This window comes from Orycteropus afer, unplaced genomic scaffold, assembly GCF_000298275.1.
Source record: "Orycteropus afer afer isolate SDZICR_OR568_19922 unplaced genomic scaffold, OryAfe1.0 scaffold00071, whole genome shotgun sequence".
NCBI lineage: Eukaryota > Metazoa > Chordata > Mammalia > Tubulidentata > Orycteropodidae > Orycteropus > Orycteropus afer.
Genome location: NW_006921658.1, coordinates 11,327,971 through 11,342,586, shown reverse-complemented (window position 1 = coordinate 11,342,586; position 14,616 = coordinate 11,327,971).

Here is a 14,616-nt window from a genome sequence, read left to right as displayed (position 1 = left end):
AAAAAAAAAAATTTATTATGATTTGGGTGAAAAGTTTACAGAGCAAATTCATCTTCCAGACAGCAGTTCACATACACTTTGTCTCATGACATTGACTGCAATCTCCACAATGCAACAGCTCTCCTCCCACTTCCTCCCCATAGCCACCTCTTCCCTGTGTCCTTCCTCCCATGCACTCCTGCCCCCCAAGCTGTCTCCCTGCCCTTCTATTCTCCCATGATTGATCTATCCAAAGAGTGTATCTACCTAGTGTAAATGTTCAGCTCATGTGCCTGTCTTTTGTTTGGCTGGAACCCACAGGAGTGTGTTTAGTTCCAGACCTAAAGAGCATCTAGGGGCCACGTCTCAGGGGTTCCACCTGACTCTATCAGACCAGCAAACCTGTTCCCCCCCCCTTTTTTTTTAAATGATTTTGAGTTTTGTTCGACATTGTTCTCCTACTCTATCCAGGATCTCCTACATAGATCTCCCTCCAAGTGGTTGACTGTGGTGGCCAGGCACCATCTAGTTTTTCTGGTCTCATGTCATATAGGCTGAGGATCACATGGTATTCCAGTCCCTTGGACTAATGGTTTTCATGAGTCTCTGGTTTTCTTTATTCTTTACTCTGGATGAGGAGACACCCATTGTGGCATCTAGATGGCCGCTTTGCAAGCTTTTGAGATCCCAGTCACTGTTTGCCAAAGTGGGATGTGGAACAGTGTTTTTGTATAGTATGTTATGCCAATTGAGCTTGTGGTCCCAAGCCCACAGGTCCAATTGCTTTCTCCCTCTGGATAGCTGGCTGTGGCCAAGAAGTGATTACAATGTTAGTCCTTGTCAGCTCTACTATTTACCTGGAAATTCTTACAAAACATACAAATACAGTTGTAGAAACATTGTCTGCCAACCCTATATGTGATCATGGGCACACTCCCCCCTGTATAGACATACCTAATTGTTCAGCCTGTCCACCCATCTATTCACCCATAGATCAATGCTTGCCATCACTGACAATGCAGTACTGTATGAAAAATTGCACATTTTTGCACCTGCTGTCATAGCTGCAGTGATGGCTTCATGAATTTCCTTTTCTTTGTTTGCAGTGGTCCTTACACTAGATTCATTTATCTTGAAAGGATGGACAACTACCATGGCAGACCTCAATCTACAGTACATACCAAGCAATTCAACTTTTTCTTGTAATGTCATGAGTTTTCTATGCATCTTAGGAGCACTTCCAGCATCACTCGTGGCACTTTGTATGGATCTCATGTTGTTATTCAAGCTTTACGGTTTTGTACTAAACATGATGAAAAATACATGAGAACTGCAAGAGATCACTTTTTATTGCTGTATGCAATTTGCTGGAGAGACAAACTGTTCACACATAAATGATTAGCATGACATGGCATTTTAAGTGGAACTTGCAGTACTTGAGTTCACCTATATAGCAACAGGAAGTGATTATGAAATTAATACAGTAGTATAGTATGTATTACAGGAGCTCTGGTAGCATAGTGCCTAAGGCACTTGACTGCTTACCAGAGGCTGGCGGTTCAAACCCACCAGCCACTCCTCAGAAGGAAGGTTGGGCAATCCTACTTCCGTAGTGATACTGCCTCGGAAACCCAAGGAGGGGTCGCTGTGAGTCGGGGCCGACTCGACAGCAAAACAACAACAACAGCAGTATGTACTACAGTTAATTTTATGCAGTTATGATTTAATACTGCATGTTTACATTTGTTTACATTTTTCTACCTATAAATGGTACTGTATACTGTGTGTGAATTTTTTGATACATTTGTACTTTTTCTGATAGATTTGTGTACATTTTAAGGTAATAAATGATAAAATAGAGTAGTATCTACACGTATTTCATGCATTCATTAAATAGCTAACTTTTTCATAATTGTTTTTTATATTCCTAGGCTCCACAGTATGACTGTCAATGTATATAATACAAGGAGGTTTTGAAGCAATGGAACTGTTTTGTCTCCTGGTTGTGGTGGTAGCTACACCAATCTATGTCTGTGTTGAAATTCTTAGAACTGTATACCAAAAAAAATTTCATTTTTGCAGTATGATAATTTTAAGAAGAACAAAAAAGATTTTATGGCCATTCAAATGAAAAGAGATGGTGAATTTTTCATATTCAATTGATAAATTTTCCATTAACATTTTGATGTGTGATATTCTAATATTGACCTAACTTTACATTGCTAAATACTAGTTGATTATGGCATATTGTTTTTTTAAAATAGATACCAAGTCTGATTTGTTAGGATTTGTTTAGGGGTAAGCCATCAATTCATATTTGAGGTTTCCCCTCTTTTCCTTTGCCAGACTTTATAGTCCTACTTTCAGTGTTAAAATATAAAGGGTTTCTTTTCTTTTCTTCCTTCCTTCCTTCCTTCTTTCTTCCCTTCCTTCCTCCCTCCCTCTCTCCCTCCCTCCCTTCCTCCCTCTAGGTACATTTCTTAAAATTAAACCATTTATTTTCACAGTTGTGAAACTATGTGACCTTCATGTTATTTCTTAAGATTTTCTCTCTGAGGCATTTAGAAGCTCAGATGTAACAGTCACAACTTTGTGTCTTATTAGAAAGAACTAGATTGGTGATTGTCTGAGCTCTGGAAGACCTAAGAGAAACTGCAGAAAGCAGAGGTTGTGAGACACAGAGCTTTTTAATCTGTTGCTCAACCTTCTCTCTGGGCTTTGAAAAAAAAAGACTCCTATTTCTGTGATGTTTTGAATGTAGTCAGAATTAGGCAGAGGGAGGTACAGAGTGACCTTTAAAGATACTTTAAATTTAAGCATCTATAATTAGAAAATGCTATTTGAGTTCTTATAATAAATTTTTTAGTTTCCAAGCCCCAACTAAATCAGAGGTTATTCCTTGCTTGCTTGCTTCCCCCCTCATTCATACTTGTCCCATGTGCATCTGTGGATTCTACTCTCAGAAAATTTCCAAGTAATGAATTTAGAATATAAAAATCCTTCTTCCTCTTCTTCCGCCTTTGTAGGATTACTGCAGTGATTTCCTTATCTTCCTTGCAAGGAGCTTACATGTAACTCTTTAGGAGCACAGCTCGTGGGGGAGTTGGTGGGTGAATAAATATTCATAGCCATCTACTGTGGGCCCTGGATGGTAGTATCTGGGACCATCTATTGTGTCTCTGTCAGAATAGCCAGTAGTGGTAGCCAGGTACCATCTAGTTCTCTGGTCTCAGGACAGAAGAGGCTGTACTTTGTTTAGGCTATTAGTCCTGTAGAACAGTTTCTTCGATGAGTCTTTGGTTTCCTTCTTTCTCTTTTGTGCTAGACAAGTAGAGACCAATAGTTGTATCTCAGATGGCCACTCACAAGCTTTTAAGACACCAGATACTACTCACTGAAGTAGAATATAGAACATTATCTTTGTGAACTATGTTATGCCAATGGACGAAGTTGGGACACTGTGGGACAGCTCTGATCTGTCCTGTAGTGTCACTAGGAGTCAGAATTGACCTAACAGCACACAATAGCCAGGTTCCATGCCAGGAAGACAGCAAAGAACCTGACAGATGTGACTGCTTCCCTCCTGTGTCTTACATTCTGACAGAAATAAAATATCTTTAAAAGAATTGACTAAATAATTACAAATAATAAACTCTTATGATAGAGAAATATAGAGTAATGTGGGAACAAGTGAATGGTACCTAATTATGTCTGGTAGAGTGAAGAAAGGCTTCTCTGTCAATGATTCCATGGGCTTGGGACCATTGTCATGGGGGACATCAAGCTCAATTGGTATAACATACTACACAAAAACATTGTTCTACCTCCTACTTTGGTGGGTAGTGACTGGGGTCGTAAAAGCTTGCAAGTGGTCATCTAAGATGCAGCAATTTGTCTCTCCTAGTCTGGATCAAAGGCAAATGAAGAAAACCAAAGACACATGGAAATAGTTAGTCCAAGGGACCAGTGGACCATGCGAACCTCAGCCTGCTTGATCCTGAGACCAGAAGAACTAGATGGTGCCCACTCAGAAAGAGATCAAAATAGAAGATCCTGGATAGAGTAGGTGAAAATTGTGGAACAAAACCCCAAATCGTAAAGACCAGGCTCACTGGTCTGATAGAGACTGGGATCCCCCCACACACACCCAGACTCTATGACTCATAGTCACCTTTTAGGCCTGGAATCAAACTCACTCCTGGCTTCCAGCCAAACAATAGACAGGCATTTGAGATGAACATTTACACCAGGTAGGTGCACTCCTTAGAACAATCAACCATGGGAGAACAGAAGGGCAGTATTTGCACAGGGAGATAGCTCAGAAGGCAGGAATGCATAGGAAAGACAGACACAGGGAAGAGGTAACCACAGGGAGAAAGTAGGAAGAGAAATGGTACATTATGGGGATTGCAATCAATGTCATGAAACAAAATGTGTATGAACTGTTGTATGGAAAATGAGTTTTCTCTATAAACTTTCACCCACATCACAATGCAAAAAGAAAGAAAGGATGGCTTCTCTAAGGAACTGATGTTTGTTTAAGGATGCATGGGATTAATTATTGATGCTGTCTCTTGCTCTTCCTCCTTGTGGAATGCTACATTTTACTAGTTACCAGCTGCCTTGGAGTCAGTTCTGCCGAGTTTTTGAAAGTTGAACACCAGGCTTTTCTTCTGCGATGACTCTGGGTGGACTCCTTCTGCAGACTTTGTGTTAGCAGCCGAGCACATTAACTGTTTACACTACTTCAGGACTCCATGCTACAGTTTAGTGCCTGTGGACTACAAGTGAATTAGTTTATTTCTGCTCTCTTTTGGTGGCTCTATCAATACCTCACAAGTATCAAAATGAGAACACATTGCAATAGTCAGTTAACCAAATTGAATATTAACACGATTTCATCTGAATAAAAATTCTTAAGTGATTCATTTTAAGAATAAAATTGCCCGATGGGCTGAAGAAGTTTGATGCATCACTAGGACTTCAGTTTATTTATGGGACTTGTGTAATAACCATTGAAGTTCAGTTGCATCATGCCACCCATGTACAGTATAAGAATATCTGAAGGAACACAAGTCCTTTTATAGCTAAGGGTTGCTTTCTAATAACTAGTCTTGTAAAAGTCCATTTAACTTTCGATTTCCAACTTACAATAAGATCTTTCCTTACCACAATAGCTTTTGTAATTTGGAAGAGTCCCAAGTTTAACTGTTAGGTAGAGCCTGAGCAGATTATGACAAATAGGCATATTCTTCCAAATTGTTTAGTCCCCTGAGATGAAAATGGCTGTTCTTTTTGCCAGATGATGGCTCTCAAGTCCATTAGACTTAAAGACAGATGTTTCTGGGGAAAGTCATTTTTCAATGCATCAGGTTACTTAGTGTTTTTATATGGCTGCATTTGGGCCATCTCCTGATGTCAGGGAATTTGTTCCACAAATCTGGCACTGTCTCCTTCTCAGCTCTTATCAGAAGCATGACTGAAGGACATAGAAATAAGGGATGGCCTGGAGATTTCTGGTGCAGTTGTATTCCTGGAATAAGCCAGGCTAGTAGAGGTGCATATTTGGATCACATTGCCTTGGCTTTCCACTCAAGAAACTTTAGAGAGTTATGGTTTGGAATTTATTGGGGGACACAGTGAAAACACAGTACTTACCATAGTCTCCCTGATTTGCACTATTGCACATTGGCCCCTATGTACAGACCTGCTGTTTTGGTTACCTGGTGCTCCTCTAACAGAAATACCACAAATGGGATGGATTTAACAAACAGGAGTTTATTCGCTTATAGTTCTGGTGGCTAGAAGTCCAAGTTCAAAGTGCCAGGCTCTAGGAGCTTGGTGAAAGCCCCTCAACCTTAGGCTTCAGGTCTGCCTCTTGCTCCCAGCCCACTGAAGCTAGAGACATCTCTGCACCTTTTCCTCCCAACCCATACAATATGATGTTTCACATACACTCTCTGAGTGGTACAAATGGTTAATGTGTTTCTTCCCTTTTGGTTCTAACTGTAAAAGAGTTGAGAGGCAAACATGCAGCTCAATTTTAGTCATTATGTAAGACTTAATTAACCAGTTGCCATCAAGTTGATTTTTTTTTTTTTATGTTTATTGTGGTGAAAACATACAAAACAAGACATTTGCCAACATTAACAACTCCCACATTTACAGCTCAGTGACATTGATGACATTTTTCATGTTGCCCACCATTAATCATCAAGTTGGTTCTGATTAAAGCCAGTATGTGTCAGAGTAGAACTGTGCTGCACAGAGTTTTCAATGGCCGATTTTTCAGAAGTAAATTGCCAGGCTTTTCTTCCATGGTGCCTCTGGGTGGACTTGTACCTCCAATCTTCCTGTTAGCAGCTGAATATGCAAACAGATTTGCAGCACCCATGGGCTCCAAGACTTAGTTGCTGCTATTGTTGGGTGCCCCGTAATAGAGTAGAACTGCCCCATTGTGTTTTCTAGGTTGTAATCTTTATGGAAGTAGATCACCAGGTCTTTCTCCCACTGGGCCACTGAGTGGGTTCAAAGTGGCAACCTTTGGGTTAGCAGCTAAGTGGTTATGTACCACCAGGACTCCTTAAGACTTACCTAGTACACTCTATCTTCCCTGGTCTTTTGTCTCTATTCATTAGTCACTTAACAAATACTTATCATGTTTACTATATTCCAGGTGCTTTTCTAAACTTTTTGTAAATATTAACTCCTTTAATTCTCTTAAGACATTATGAAGTTAGTATGGTTACTACCCTTGTTTAAAGATGAGGAAACTGAGGCACAGGGAGGTTATGTGTATCGTACCTAAAGTCACAGAGGCATCAGTGTAGAGCTGAGCTGCAGGACCATTGAGTTTATAATCCCCAAGCTTTGCTGTCTCTGCACTGATGCCGTCAAAGGAGCAGGGAGAACTATTGAATCATGGGGTATTCCTCCCTTCTTCACCACATCTGGTGATCAGGAACCCTTGTCCTATATTTACCAAAATCTCTGATCCTACTTTACCCCTCCCTAGTGGTATTTTTGTTTTTGTTTTTGTAAGTTATGTCATTTACTTTATTCCTTTGAGAAATTATATGCAGTACATATACTTCAACTTCCATGATACTTTTTAAAATGAGTCTTTCCTTAACATAACAGTACAGTCACACACCATACCAGTTGCTGATCTCATGTTTGTCAGAGTAGAACTGTGTTCCATGGGGTTTTCAATGGCTTTTTTTTTTTTTTTGTCAGAAGTCAATTACCAGGCCTTTCTTCTGAGGCCCCTCTGGGTGGACTCAAAGCTCCAATTTTTCAGTTAGCAGCCAAGCACATTAACCATTTGTACCACCCAGGGAGCTTTGGTATAATATTAAACCACTGCCATTGAGTTGATGCCTAACCATAGTGACCCTTTAGGACACAGTGGAACTGCCTCATAGGGTTTCCAAAGCTGTAAATCTTTATGGAAGCAGACTACCTCATCTTTCTCCCATGAAGCAGCTGGTGGGTTTGAACTATTGACCTTTTAGTTAGCAGCCAAATGCTTTAACCACTGCACAACCACGTAATGCTACATTGAAACCAAACCCTCTTCCATTGAGTTGATTCCAACTCATAGCTAGCCCCATTGGGTTTCCAAGGCTATAAATCTTTATGGAAGTAGATTGCCTCATCTTCTTCCCATGGAACAGTTAGTGGGTTTGAACCACTGACCTTCTGGTTAGCAGATAAATGCCTTATGGATTAAGTCACCAGACCTTCTTAACACTGCATTAGGACATGTATAAAAAGAATTTTTGCAGTAGTTGGTATGAATTTACATTCTACCATTTACTCATTTTACCAGTTCTTCTTTTTGACAAGGACACATATTTTAAAATTGACCAGGTGAAAGGTATCATGTTTAGCTATGTAATTTAATTAAGCCTATAAATTGGCAATATTATTAGTATTCCTAATACCATGTTATAAATAATTATAACTGTCCACAGACCATTAATACTAAGTATTGTAACTTAGAGGTATGTCTCCTTGAGAAATCTCTTTGTTAGTTCAGCTCTTACTTTATCAATCATCTACCTAGGCTAACTTTAATCTTGACTTTATAAATAGGTAATTAAATTAATCTTTATGCTTGAGTAGCTCAAGTTGTCAGGCCCAAAGATAAGGTCATGAGTCATTGGTAGATGTGAATATTGCATGCCACTATCACTGAAGGCAAACCTACAGTTTGAAGGTTGTTTTGAGGCAACATTTGCAAGTACACTTAATTTTAAGAGCCACATGACTTCTTTGATCAATGTACTAACCTATTGAATATGGGTATACATTTATATCTTATAATAATACCTCAATGCACTAGAAGTGTCTTAAATATGGGGAAGTTCTGAAGGATTTTAAGTGCAAAGTAAATTTTAAAAGAGATCAATTTGGAAATGGGTTGAAGGAGTTTGCTGTAATCCAGATGGAACATGGCAGTTGCTGGAAATAGGATCAGGTGAGGGGATGGTGGATAGAGTCAAAAGGGTATTGGCTGGAGTAATGTTTCAACCAAAATGAGAAAAAAAGTCTTCTGAGACTGAGGTTGTCTTACAAGGAAGTTAGCAGGTTCCCCAGAGAGTATTATACTGTATCTGAAATGTAAAACTAAACCACTAACCTCTTAGTATTGGCCTTGGTGGAATGTAGCCTTTTTGACTAGTGAGTTTACTTCCTCTCTTCACAGGATTTCAGATACATTTTTATTCTTTAAAAAGAAAAAGAAAAAACACTGTTACCATCAAGTTGATTCCCACTCATGGTGACCTTATAGGACAGAGTAGAATTGCTCTATAGGGTTTGCCTAAGGTATTTGACTGCTAACCAGAAGGCTGGAGGTTCAAACCCAGTAGCCACTCCTCAGAAGGTAGGTTTGGGCAATCTACTTTCCTAGTGATACTGCTTTGGAAACCCAAGGAGGGATTGCTGTGAGTCGGATCCAACTTGACGGCAGTGAGTTTGGTTTTGGTTTCTTGTTTAGAATCTTTGTAGAAGAAGACTGCCATATCTTTGTTCCACACAGCAGCTGGTGGGTTCAAACAACTGACCTTTTGGTTCACAGCCAAGTGCTTTACCACTGCACCACTAGGACTCATAATAACAGCTTTACTGAGATATAATTTATATATAATAAAACTCACCTTTCTAAAGTATACATTTTAATAGAGAAGTAGAGAGTGCCTTGAGGGGATTGGCTGGTGTCAGAAATAACGGAGAAATGGGAAGGCAATGATGTAGGTGAACCCTGCCTCATAGGAGCCTGCTTTTTGCTGATCCTGATTCTTCTCCCTCATGAAGTTGGACAATGCCTGATGCTTCATTCCAAATCAGTAAAAGAAAAATTGTGTATCTGTACAGTTTAAGATTATCAGCAAAAAAAATAAAATAAATAAAATAAAATTCTAATCCATGCTACAGTATGGACAGATTTTGAAAACATGATGCTGACTCAAAGAAGCAAGACACAAAGGAACACCTACTATATGATTCTATTCACATGAAATTTCCAGAAAAAAATATTGAAGTGTACATTTTAGTAGTTTTTAGTATGTTCACGATTTTGTGGCCATCACCACTGTCGAATTTTAGGATATTTTCATTACCCCAGAAAGAGACCTTGTATCCATTAATGGTCATTCCTCATTCCCCCTCCCCTCAACTCCCAGACCACTAATCTATTTTATGCCTGTTCTGGATATTTCATGTAAATTGAATGGAACAATACAATACGTGGTCTTTTGTGACTTTTTCCTTTCACTTAGCATAATGTTTCAAAGTTCATTGATGTCGTGGCATGTATCAGTACATCATCCTTTTAATTGCCAGATAATAGTTCATTGTATGGCTATACCACATATCATTTATCCATTTTACCATTTGATAACAATTTTAGTTATTTCCTCTTTTTTGGCTATTATGAGTAATGGTGTTATGAACATTTCTGTACAAGTTTTTCTGGATGTGTTTTCATTTCTCTTTGGTAGATGCATGGGAGTGACACATTTGTTTTTCAGTTTCTTCCAAGAATTTGTCTGGTTTTTTGTATAAGTGAAATCTCAATTTAAAATCAGTTTGTGTTTGCAGATGAGTATATATCCTGTAATTGTTAAAAATAGATTTTAATAGAATTTCTTACGGGCTCAAAGATGTATATCAACTATTAAATCATACATATATATGACTTGATGTGAATATGTGTACATATGTATGTATTCCTTCCTTCACTGAAGGAGTTGGTGAAAAACAAGACTCCAGGAATTGATGGAATGCCCACTGAGATGTTTCAACAAATGAATGCAGCACTGGAGGTGCTTACTTGTTGATACCAAGAAATTTGGCAGACAGCTACCTGGCCAGCTGACTGAAAGAGACTGATATTTGTGCCCATTCCAAGAAAGGTGATCCAACAGAATATGGAAATTATTGAATAAAATCATTTATATCACACACAAGTAAAATCTTACTGAAGATAATTCAACAATAGTTGCAGCAATATATTGACAGAGAACTTCCAGAAATGAAAGCTGGATTCAGGAGAGGATGTGAAACGAGGGATATCATTGCTGTTGCTGATGTCAGATGAACATTGGCTGAAAGCAAAGAATACCAGAAAGATATTCACCTGTGTTTTATTGACTATGCAAAGGCATTCAACTATGTAGATCGTAACAAATTATGGATAAAAAATGGGAATTCTACAACACTTAATTATGCTCTTGAAAAACCTGTGCATAGACCAAGATGCTGTCATTCAAACTGAACAAGGTGATAGTTGTTATGTTGTTAGGTGTCGTCAAGTCGTGTCTGACTCATAGACCCTATGCACAGCAGAACAAAACACTGCCCGGTCCTGCACCAGCTCCATGATCCTTGCTATACATGAGCCCATCGTCGCAGCCACTGTTTCAATCCATCTCGTTGAGGGCTGTCCCCTCTTTCATCAACCCTCTACCTTACCAAGCATGACATCCTTCTCCAGGGAATGGTTCCCTCTGACAACATGACAAAAGTAGGTGAGATGAAGTCTGGCCATTCTTGCTTCCAAGGAGCATTCCAGCTGCACTTCCTCCAGGACAGATTTGTTAGTTCTTTTAGCAGTCCATGCTACTTTCAGCATTCTTCTCCAGAACCACAACTCAAAACCATCAATTCTTCTTTGGTCTTCCTTATTCATCGTCCAAGGTGATAGTGCATGGCTTAAAATCAGGAAGTGTGTGTGTCAGCATTGTATCCTTTCAAACTGAACAAGGTGATAGTTGATGATACTTCATTTAGTCAATCTGTATGCTAAGTAAATACTCTTGAGAAGGTGGACTATATGAAGAAGAATGTGGCATCAGGATGGGAGGAAGACTCATTAACAGCCTGCAATATGTGCATGACACAACCTTGCTTGTGAAGATGACTCGAAGCACTTACTGATATAGATCAAAGACTACAGCCTTCAGTATGAATTACACCTCAACATAAAGAAAACAAAAATACTCACAACTGGACCAATAAGCAGTGGCATGATAAATGGAGAAAAGATTGAAGTTGTCAAGGCTTTTATTTTACTTGGATCCACAGTCAACACTCATGGAAACAGCAGTCAAAAAAATCAGATATCGTATTGCACTGGGCAAATCTCCTGCAGAAGACCTCTTCAAAGTGTTGAAGAGCAAAGCAATCACTTAGAAGACTAAGGTGCACTAACCCAAGCATAGGCATTTTCAGTCACTTCATATGCATGTGAAAGCTGGACAATGAATAGGGAAGACCAAAGAAGAATTGATGCTTTTGAACTGTGATGTTGGCAAAGAGTACTGAAAGTTTCGTGGACTGCCAGAAGAATGAACAAATCTGTCCTGGATGAAATGCAGCCAGAATGCTCCTTGGAAGTGAGAATGGCCAGACTTTATCTCACCTACTTTGGTCATGTTGTCAGAAGTGACCAGAACCTGGAGAAGGATATCATGCTTGGTAAAGAGGAGGGTTAGCAAAAAAGGGGAAGACCCTCAACAAGATGGATTGACATAGTGGCTACAATGATGGGCTCAAGCAGCAAGGATTGTGAGGATCACGCAGGACCAGGCAGTGTTTCATTCTGTTGTACGTAGGTCACTGTCAGTTGGAGCCGAGTGGATGGCACCTAACAACAAATACATGATTTGATTGTATGTGTGTGTGTGTGTAGGTATGTATATGTTGTTCTCTGTTGAGTCAGTTTGTACCCCTAGCAACTCCATGTGACAGGGTAGAACTGTCCCATGGGGTTTTCTAGCCTGTATTCACACTGATTGCCAGGTCTTTGTTCCTTGGAGCTGCTGCAAAGGTTTTCCTTTAGCAGCCAAGCACTTACCTGTTATGCCAGTAGGGCTTTTGTGTGTGTGTGTGTGGGTGAGTATGTAGAGAGAGAGTTTGGTAGTCGATCTCAGGCTGTTCTCTTAGAATTTTTCTATTGTCATTCTATGACCTATAGACCTCTACAGTGGCACATCTTTTACTCTGCCCACAAACCAAATTTCAGCTACTTAAAAATCCATTAAAAGATCACAGCAGCTGTGTGTACTTTGGAGTGAATGGTCCATTTTGTTTGAAGGTGACAAACTGTATACTGCACCTCAACCTGAATTTCCTTGATCCTTTGGCCTGTATGTAGCCCCGTGTGACTTGGCCTCTGGCCACATCTGGGACTTCCTCTTTACCTCTCTACTCCTAGAGAACAGACTCCAGCAATGGTTCCCCTTCCATTGCTTAAGCATGCCTGGCCCATTCCAGCCTTGGGGCCTTTGAGCCAGTGCTGCCTCTCCGTGGAGTGCTCTTCGCTCTTCCACAGCTGGCTCCCCCTTATTAATTATGTCTTAACCAATTGCTCTGAATCAGCTGTACCAGCCTTGCTCTGACCCAACTTAATCCTCCAAGTGGCATTTGTCACAATCTTCTGGTTTATTTATTTATTTGTTTATACATTAGAATCTATGCTTCATGAGGAAAGTGAATCTGCCTGCACTGCTCTGTCTTCAACACCAGATCTGGGTCTGGTAGATGTTATGCAAATATTTATGGAACAAAGTGGAGAGTCCCTCCTGTCCTGAGTCGAAATTGACTCAGTAGCAGTGGGTGGTAGAGCCATTGTTTTCTCAGTGACTCTTCTGTTATTGTTGCTAGGTGCCATGGTGTTGATTTTGACTGACAGTGACCCCATGTACAGAGTAGGACTGTCCAACAGGGTTTTCTAGGCTATAATCTTTAAGGAAGCAGATTGCCAGGTCTTGTCTTCCTCCCATGGAGCCACTGGATGGGTTTGAACTACCAGCCCTCCAGTTAGCAGCAGAGCACTCATTGCGCCACCAGGGCTCCTGGTATCTGTTCCAGGGGGCCAATATCAGAGAACACTTAGGTATTTTTAAAAACCCAAGACTAAAAAGAGGTATGGTAGTTATTCCCATTGCACTCCCCTTGAGCAGGAAAGAAGTTTTCCCTTTGACATTGTACAACTCATATTTCTGTCCTCTGGACTAATTTGAATTTAATTTCAATAATTATTTGATTCTCAGGAAACTAACAAAATAAAACAACCAAGCATAATTCTTATCTTAACCTCTGACCTGTCTGTCTTCTCCTTAGAACTGTCATCCTCTGCCCGTACACCACTCTTCTCAGAAAGGATCTGCTATAGCACTTGAACTGCTGGAAGGACCAAGGTGGGATGTGTTGTGCTACCATCTGCAAATAGTAGGTTTGTTGCTTTCTGATGCTGTATCATAATGTGTACCAGCTGAAGGTTGGTTTTCTACCAATTATTCTGCAGCTTGTCTGCTACTTCCCTTTCAGTGAAGACATTTCATAAATGTGTTTCCTCTCTGAGAACTTTTAATTTATCACCGAAAGAGTCTTCTGTGAATAAAGAGTTAAGGCTGTTTCAGGATGTTTCCTTAGTCCTTGGATTATTGTCATAAATGACAGCAAGAGATAACATGGAAATTTCCCAACCTCTTTGGATTATTGCCAAGGAGAGCAGTGCCTCAACCATACCACAGAAAAGTTCATGGCACTAAAGCTCTTTAAAGAAATATCAGCCTACCATGCACATATGCAGCAAAGTTACAGGAATTATTACTGGTAAAGTTATTCTGGTTTTACGGTTTTTCAAACCTCCAAGCTAAAAAAGAGGTGTGGCAGTTATTTCTGTTCTGCGCCAATTGAGGAAGAAGGAAGTTTTCCCTTTGACATTGTACAACTCATTGTACAACTTCGCTGTCTGGACTAATTTTAATTTCAAGAATTATTTCATTCTTGACAATAAAAATAGCAAGTACATTTTCAATGCAGAAGATTTTCTCTTTCCTTTGTTTAGCTGTGGGCACCAATCATAACTGTTCTTATTTTATCATTACTGATTAGCATGGTGTTTGCCTAAAAAGGCTTTAGCCTTAAGGTGGACCCAAGGGCCATGTAAACCAAAAAAATAACTTGCCCTGGAAATGATTCCACCTCATAAAGTGTGTCATGGTAGAGATGTACAACATAGAGGTTCCAATCCCTGATTTTTCTGAAGTAGATCTCCATGCCTTTCTTCCAAGGGGCTTCTGGGTGGATCTGAACGTCCAGCCTTTTGGTTAGCAGCTAAGC